Source organism: Mirounga angustirostris, unplaced genomic scaffold (assembly GCF_029215605.1).
Source record: "Mirounga angustirostris isolate CCGP_5_RB_7025 unplaced genomic scaffold, mMirAng1.0.hap1 SCAF_3, whole genome shotgun sequence".
Classification (NCBI taxonomy): domain Eukaryota; kingdom Metazoa; phylum Chordata; class Mammalia; order Carnivora; family Phocidae; genus Mirounga; species Mirounga angustirostris.
In genome coordinates, this window is record NW_026991711.1 from 181,538,464 (window position 1) to 181,546,516 (window position 8,053).

Below are 8,053 nucleotides of genomic sequence, written 5' to 3' on the forward strand. Positions count from 1 at the left end.
GAGGAGGAGGAGAAGGAGGGAAGAAGAAGAAGAAGACGATGACTTGGCAAGTTAGAAAAAAAAAAATAAGGATCAAAGAGAAAAGTCTAGTCCTTCAAAATGTCACTTTTAGTTATTTTCTGTAAGACTCCACCCAGAATCATGGAGTGTGGGTTTGTTAAAAACAAAACAAAACAAAACAAAAAAAACAAGCTAACATGTGCTGGTTGGTTGGTCAAGGGCAAGGCGTCAATGTGAATTAGAACATTGGTTCATCAGATGACACCATCAGCTCCGGGAAGACTTTATTGTGGCGTCAAAAGGGATGGGCTGAATCCTGGCTCTGTCCCTAGTTCACTGTGTGACCACGGATGGATTACCTCTCTGCACATCAATGTCCTATACCTAGAGTTGCGGATCATAATGCTTGCCTCCAGAGCTGTCATTACAAGGAAATGAAAATATGTGGCGCTGTCCAGCTGAGTGCCTGGCACATAATCAGTACCCGTAAATCAATGCTGTCTCCCTGACAAGTGTGAACATTTAATTTAGGAAAAGAAGGTAAGGATGAAATTATGCAATTAATACAGACCCTTTAATCTAATCCGATGACATGTGGAATTGATGAACAGACCACTTACCCAGGAAGAGACATCGCAGAGCAAGTAAGCCAGGGTTTGGAGGTCAGACAAGTTTAAATGCTGACCTGATCCATTGTCTGTGAGACATTGGGCAAGCCACTAAAACTCCTTACATCTGGGTTCCTCCTCTGTAAAATGGGGCTGACATGGGGATGTTGTGAGGATTACATAGGAGAAAGAACAGAAACTACTTAGGATAGGGCTGAAGCTAGCTAAGCCCTGGTTTATGGAAGGTGTTATTCATTAACTATGTGGAACTATTCAGGGAGCATAAATGTTCATTTCTGGGCAAATTTACCTTTTTACAAGTCCGATAAATTGGCAAAAGATCAAGGTGCATATTCTCGGTCTTCTGGTAGAACAATTTTGTCAGCTCTGCAAAATAACCTCTGAAAGCTTTTCCAGATCACTGTAGGCTAGCCAGTAAGTCCTCAATTGATTGTCATCTTTGCAGAGAGTTGCTGCCAGGTGAACAGGAGATGTAATGTCCCAGAAATAAAGTAAGTGACCCCCCCTTCCTTTTCATCAGAAGTCAAGATTGATGGGCATAAAATTAGTGATATGTGGGTAAAAGAAGCGAAGAATCCTCCCTCGTGTAACTGACAGGGAAAGGTGCTGATGGTAGATATGGATCTTACATATCCATAAAGCCATAAAAAGGCATATTCAGTCAACTCAGTTCTCTAAACTGAGAGGAAAACTCAGGCCCAGCATGCAGACTAAGTGAAGAATATGCAAATTATATAGTATTTGTCAAATCTACCCTTAATTATCCTAGGGGAAAAATACTAAGGCTACTTCTAAAAGAAAAAAGAGAATAATTGTGATCTTCATCAGTTACACAAAATTATCCAGGTGTATTTCATTTGGAATGAAAGTAGACATAGATGGTTTCACACATTTTAGAGCTTTTAAAACTATATTTTTAGAGTGAGGCTCTTGAGAGAGTTGGGTACATGGCACAATTCTTTTCCATTGGCTATATCTAATTATTCCTATGAACTTTCTCCTGGAAGGAACCCAAACATGGAAATTATGTATTTTTTTGATGTTTTTTTAAATTTAAATTCAATTAATTAACATGTAATGTATTATTGGTTTCTGAGGTAGAGGCCAGTGATTCATCAGTTTTGTATAACACCCAGTGCTCATTACATCACGAGCCCTTCTTAATGTCCATCACACAATTACCCCATCCCACCACCTCCCTCCCCTCCAGCAGCCCTCAGTTTGTTTCCTATGATTAAGAGTCTCTTATGGTTTGTCTCCCTCTCTTGTTTCATCTTGTTTTATTTTTTTCAGAAATTATTTAAAAGGCAGAATAAGAGACAACCCTGGAAGGAAAAAAAAAATTAGAGGGGCGCCTGGATGGCTCAGTCGTTAAGCATCTGCCTTCGGCTCAGGTCATGATCCAAGGGTCCTGGGATCGAGCCCCGCATCGGGCTCCCTGCTCAGCGGAAACCCTGCTTCTCCCTGGCCCACTCCCCCTGCTTGTGTTCCCTCTCTCGCTGTGTCTCTCTCTGTCAAATAAATAAAATCTTAAAAAAAAATTAGAGTAAGTTTGTGGTTTCACATTTAGTCAGGACCACTTTCTAAAGTTTTTTAAACCAAGAAGTGGCTGCATTTTGGAACAGAGTAATCATTGTTGTAGGTTTTGAAATAGCTTTTACTGTTTTTAAATTTTTTTTAAAAGATTTTATTTTTTAAGTAATCTCTACATCCAACATGGGGTTCGAACTCACAACCTCGAGATCAAGAGCATGCTCTACCAACTGAGCCATCCAGGCTCCCTTAGCTTTTAGATTTTAATACAAAAGATGATTAAAACGTGGACATGTAGAATTTTAAAATAACGTAGTAAAAGAGGTGCTCATCCTTGAATTTGCGCCAATTCTACACTAAACCATTAGAGTTTCTCAAGACTGGAGATCTGTGTTCCCTTGTTTCCTTTCTAAGGAGAAGCCCACACCCTTGTACCTGAGAAAGTAGACTCTTCAGCCGAATTTTGCTAAACTACTCCTAATTTCTGAGCCCTTTCCTAAGAGGATACCCACTTTTTCATGCGGTGCCTGGGTGGCTCTCAGTTGGTTAAGCATCTGACTCTTGGTGTCGGCTCAGGCCATGATCTCAGGGTTGTGAGATTGAGCCCCACCCGCATCAGGCTCCCCACTCAGCACAGAGTCTGCTTGAAGATTCTCTCCCTCTGCCCCTTCCTCTGCTCAGGCACACATGTGCTCTCTCTCTCTCTTTCTCTCTCTCTGGGATAAATAAATAAATCTTAAAACAAAAAAAAGAGGATACCCTCTTTTTCTTTCCCATTCGTTCTCTATCTCGCAGTCCTTCTCTTCCTCCATTAGCTTTTACCTGAAAAGCTCTGTTGTCTCTATGACACTGAAAACTGCCATAAAATTACCCACCAGACTTTCCAGGAAATAGGTTGAATCCATTTTGGAGTTAATTTGGGGAGTTTCACAGACTCTGAGGGAAAGAAAAGCATGAACCCAATTTTAATTTCCACTCTGCTGATTACAGATCCCAAATGTAAAAACAAAACGAACTCGTGCTGGAAGAATTACTAAATTTTAAACAGTTTATACTGTTTCCAACAGGTTTAGATTGGCCAAGGTATCAGTTCTAGCCAACATTTTACATTTTCAAAGAGAATGATTTGTAAATGTAATTCCAGCTGACTCTAGGTGCTTTTGGAGTTTTTAAGGTGATTTCATGCAAATTATAATTAATAATAATAAAGATTGTAAAAGTGATTTATATCATTGTGAATTAAACACCACACTAAGAATGAGAAATTAAAAGAACAATTTGGTATTTTTGTGATCAATATGAGTTAAATGACAGATATAAGCTATCACCACTTATCTAATTATATATAGAGAGAGAGATTGTACTCATGCAGATGATTTATGGTCTCTGGCCTTAAAAAGATAATGGCAGCATTTTCTTTAAATGCTGTGCACACTGCCAGTCCCCACTAGTCCTTGCTTGGACTTTGTGACATTGTTAACTTCCTACTCCTCCATAGAACATCATAGAACATAGACTGATCCCTCTACAAAACTCTAAAATTGCTATAAATGCCTATTTGCTGCTTGCTTTTTATATTTCTTCATCACTGATTAAATGAACTAATACCTGTAAATTGCTCAAATGGGGTCTGACACAGAACAAAAATTTAATAAATGTTTCCACTTACTATTATCATCATTGTTACTAAGGAGACTCATTTGTCCCCCTCACTTAAGATTTTGTAGAAGTATGATTTTTTTTAATTTGGATTATGCTATAGTTAGGGCTTGAGTTTTCATGTCTTTGCCTCCTTTAATATTTTATTTAATTTCCATTAAAAGAAACTTGAAAAGAAAACATACCAAAGAAAATAAACTTCCATTATTATTTTATGCATTCAGTCTTGCTGGTTGGAAATTATGGAAAAATATTATGGCCTAATGGTTTAATTCTGTATAAAATAGAAGTGCATTTATGTGTATAAACATTCATTTTATATTAGCAGTGCATAGTAAAAAGTCTAGAAAAGGGATAGATACTAGCTTCTTAACAGTGGTTATCTCCAGGGTTGGGATTGGAGTAGACCTATCTTTATTTTTTAAGCAATATAGTTCCATAAAAATTTTAATGTTTCAGTAGTTTATACTTTCTTATAATCATAAAAACAATATAATTTTTTTAAATACTTGATTCTCTTTCCAATTATATTGGTAAATACAATCCACACTCCCTTTAGATACCAACACTACTGTGTGTGTATGTGTTGTATATATGTACAAATAGTACAGAACCCAAATCCCAAGTAATAATGGTGCAGAGATTACTGGGAAGAATTACAAGTGTTTTCCATCTTGTTTAGAGCCCTTTATACCACTCTAACCCTGTTGTCCATTAAGGCTTGCTCCTCATCCTCTTTCCTGAGACTCCCACCTACCTTGGCCTATAACACTTGGTCTCATCATTTTGGCCCAGATCCTGCCTCTATCTCAATGGACTTTGTGTTTGGAAGTGGACTCTGATGTTGTACCCTAGATGTTTCTCTATGAACTTGACTCACTCCTTCAGCTGTCAGACTTCTATGGGAACCCTATCCCTTGCTCCAGGCTCATCATTGGAACTCGATTCCTGAGCTAATTTATTCTTCCGGGGGCAGATTTTCTGGAAGTGTGGTTAAATTCTTGGGGAAAAAGAGGAATTGAAAAACAATAACCTGCAGCTCTTGTACTTTATGTAAATCCCCAAAGCCTAGAGAATGCCTGGCTTTAACTGGAAACATTACCTCTTGACCAAAGCACAGCCAAGTTATGGTGATGTCATTTAGGTGATAGAAATTAAATCATATGAAGATGGAAGAATAGGCAGTCATTGCCCAGTGTTGCTTTTGGACATGCAGATTGTCTACAAATGGCATCAACAAGAATGAAAGATTTTTAAAAAGTCAAATAATAAAGGTAATATGGGGATTTCATCCTTAACCTCCCCCAGAAAAGAGACAATTAGGAGGAGTGAGATCCACCTCAGTAGGTTAAACCCAGTGAGGGGGTGGGTCATGGACGGTACCCCAAAGTAGCAGGGGGCCCTCTGAAAATGGTCAAGTCTGCTTCACTATGGGAAATTTGCCTCCAAGACCACCACCCAGACAGAAGGAAAGTTTGTTGGCAATCTGGGCTCCCTCCTGAAATCCACCGCACAGTAGATACAGTGTTGAGCAAGGGGCAAACATAATAATCAAGAAAAGTCCTATCACTCAGCACCTTGGTAAAATTCAAAGGTCAGGTCATAAATTATCAGCAAGTAGTTGCGATGAGGAAATCTTTTGCATCACTTTTCTAAACCTTTTCTAGGTCACAAACCTAGAATCTGATACCTGTTGATATTCTTCCCAGGGAAATGTGTACATGAACACACAAGTTTGCATTCAGTTTCAGAGACTTCAAAGACACCCCTCCACCCTCTGCTGCTTATAAACTCAGGGAATTCTTTTGGAATAGAAGCTAAATCCCATTCTGCAAAGTTAAAGCCCAGTGGGAAAATATCCTTTCACATTGACCATATAAAAGCAAGGAATTGTTAATACAGAATTTAAAAATAATCAGGAGGAAAATGATGACCTTTAATACTACCTTATCAGATGGCAGGGTGAAGGTCCTTAGAAATAACTCATATCGGGCGCCTGGGTGGCTCAGTTGGTTAGGCGACTGCCTTCAGCTCAGGTCCTGATCCCGGAGTCCCGGGATCGAGTCCCATATCGGGCTCCTTCCTCAGCAGGGGGTCTGCTTCTCCCTCTGACCCTCCCCCCATCATGTGCTCTCTCTCTCTCATTCTCTCTCTCAAATAAATAAATAAAATCTTTAAAAAAAAAAAAAGAAAGAACTCATATCAATTGCAAGTGATGTGTGAGCCACTGCCCTCACCCCCCAAAAAGAAGAAATAACTCACATCTCTTAGTTCTAGCTTTTGAAGTTCCTAGCCAATAGAAATAATAATGATGGTCAAAGTAAAAATCATTAACTGTATACCTACTACATTCCAGGCATCAGGAACAAACTTTATTTAACAAGTAGTTACTGAGAATTTTAGGGGCCATGTTTTTAAGAGGTGGCGGGGGCTGGGACAGAGGGAGAGAGACACTTAAGCAGGCTGCACACCCCAGCATGGACCCTGACATAGGGCTTGACCTCAGAGATCAAGACCTAAGCAAACCAAGGGTCTGAGGCTCAACTGACTGAGTCACCCAGGTACCCATTAGTGACCATTTTAAATAAGTTACTACATAGAGTTTAGATGAAAGCTTGACATTAACAAGTACTCTAGAAAAGTCAGCTATTACTATTACAGTCAGGAAGTACAACAGTGCTAGTGGGTTTATATAAAAAGGCCCCCCAAGACTCCTGATACCACCCGTCCCTGAAAAGCCTACGATTCGCCCCAGAGATCCACATGAGAGCCTAATATTCCCTTTACAGCTTATATTTCGGTTAAGACTGCCAAAAAGTACATTTAGCATAAGCATCAAAAACACTGCTGAAACCCGGGATTGAACCAGGGACCTTTAGATCTTCAGTCTAACGCTCTCCCAACTGAGCTATTTCAGCTTGTTCCTGCAGCTTTTCCTGTATAACTATAATGGAATAATATCTGTTTTACAACAGTAAAAAAAAAATGTCAATATTCAGGTTCAGCTGGAGGTAGACATTTAACAAATAGTACAGAGATGATGAAGCAAGGTCCCTATTCCTAAGCTTGAAGTAACAAATGATTTCACTTTTCTCAGTTATGTTCTTAACTGCCCTGCAATCTGTGTTTCCCATTTAAAAATGTATCATGAGCTCTTCTCGTGTCAAAAAGCAAAAAACAAAAACAAAAACAAAACGTCTTTAGTTGGCATTTCCATCTAATATATGATTAATTTCTAGAAAAATGGCAGCATGATCCACTTAAATATTTAATGAAGTATCAACCTCCATAAAAGCCATGTTCCCATAGACATGTAAATATAGCCAGGATTAGAAACCAGCTGAGAACGACAGCTCCAAGGAGACCACGAAGGGGAGATGGCAGACACAAACCAAGGGAACAGGATGGATGAAGTAAACTAAAAAAATGTGGTAGCAGAGTAATGGGCTTCCAAGGATGCCATGTCCTAACCAAGCCCCAGAAAACACAGTACGTTGGGGTAGCTGGCACTGACGGTAGAGAAGTTCTCTGGGGCGTCAGAAGCCAGAGCTCATCTGCAGTCAGCAAGTGGGGGCTGCTGAGCAGGAGGCTGGCCACTGGGGTGCCCACAAAATTCCCTGGAGAGTAAGCCCCAGTGGGTCTTCTGCAAGCGCCTGGAAGCTGTGCTTTTCTCCTTTTTTTCCCCCAGGTTTTTATTTAAATTCCAGTTAGTTAACATTCAGTGTAATATCAATTTCAGGTATAGAATTTAGTGATTCATCACTTACATAGACGTGCCCTCCTTAATCCCCATCACCTATTCAACCCACCCCGCCGCCCACCTCCCCTTCAGTAACCATCTGTTTGTTCTCTATAGTTAAGAGTCCATTTCTTGGCTTGCCTCTCTTTTTTCCCCCTTATGTTCATTTGTTCTGTTTCTTAAATTCTACATATGAGTGAAATCATATGGTATTTGTCTTTATCTGACTGACTTATTTCACTTAGCATAATACCCTCGAATTCCATCCACGTCATTGCAAATGGCAAGATTTTTTTTTAGACTTTTATTATTATTATTATTTATTTATTTGACAGAGAGAGACACAGAGAGGGAACACAAGCAGGCCGAGTGAGAGAGGGGGAAGCAGGCCTCCCGCGGAGCCAGGAGCCTGATGCAGGGCTCCATCCCAGGACCCCGAGATCATGACCTGAGCCGAAGGCAGATGCTTAACGACTGAGCCACCCAGGTGCCC

At 39.9% G+C, this 8,053-nt stretch overlaps 1 non-coding gene across 1 annotated transcript; it reads right to left on the reverse strand.

Moving 5' to 3' along the window:
- Positions 1–6,666: 6,666 nt before the first annotated feature.
- TRNAF-GAA (transfer RNA phenylalanine (anticodon GAA)) lies at positions 6,667–6,739 on the reverse strand. The gene has a single exon. It is a non-coding gene; the product is annotated as a tRNA-Phe (tRNA).
- Between the last annotated feature and the right edge of the window lie 1,314 nt (positions 6,740–8,053).